Raw genomic sequence first — 949 nt, forward strand, 5'->3', positions numbered from 1 at the left:
ATTATTTCCTTCCTTCTACTCACTCGGCTTTGTTGTCCTTTTTCTAGTTCTTTAGTGTTGAGGTTATTTGAGATTTTTCTCCCTTCTTGAGGTAGGCCTGTGTTACTATGACCTTCCCTCTCAGGACTGCTTTCACTGTGTCCCATAAATTTGGGCTTGTGTTCCTTTTCATGTCTCTAGGTAATTTTTGACTCCTTCCTTGATCTCATTATTAACCCATTCATTCTTTAATAACATGCTATTTATCCTCAACATTTAAATTTTTTGTTTTTAATTGTATTTGATTTCTAGTTTTATACCTTCGTGATCAGAGAAGATGCTTGATATGACATCAATCTTCTCAAATTTGGTAACACTAATTCTGCATCCTAACATGTGGTTTATCTTCCATCTGCACTTGAGAAGAATGTATATTCTGCTGCTTTTGGATAAAATGTTCTGTCAATAACAATTAAGTCTATCCAAGCCAGTGTGTCATTTAAAGTCATCATTGCCGTGGTGGTATTTTTTGTCCGGGAGACCTGTCCAGTGATGACAGTGGGGCACTGAAGCCCGACTCTGACTGTCGCTCTCCATCTCTCCCTTCATGGTCACCAAGATTTTCTTTACACTTAGGTGCTCCTTGTTGGGCGCAACTTGTTTACGAGGGTTATAGCCTCTCGTGGGATGGATCCCAGAGGGCTATGGATTCCTAGAAGGTTGGAAAAACAGTGCTTTGGAGGTGAGGTCGAGGGCCTCAAGCCTCCCAAGACACTGCATTGTTTGGTAAAAACTCGACCAAAGAAAGGATCATGAGAGCTAGCATTAAGTGTCTCATGGCACAAAACAGCAAGAAAAACAAACGCATCTGTTCTTTTGCTATGCAGTCTGCTTCCTCCACTTTTTTTTTAACGCCGACCTAAATAATATTTTAAGAAAACATTTACTATGAATTTAGCTTTTATTCAAA

The sequence above is a fragment of the Phyllostomus discolor genome, chromosome 11 (genome assembly GCF_004126475.2).
Source record: "Phyllostomus discolor isolate MPI-MPIP mPhyDis1 chromosome 11, mPhyDis1.pri.v3, whole genome shotgun sequence".
Classification (NCBI taxonomy): domain Eukaryota; kingdom Metazoa; phylum Chordata; class Mammalia; order Chiroptera; family Phyllostomidae; genus Phyllostomus; species Phyllostomus discolor.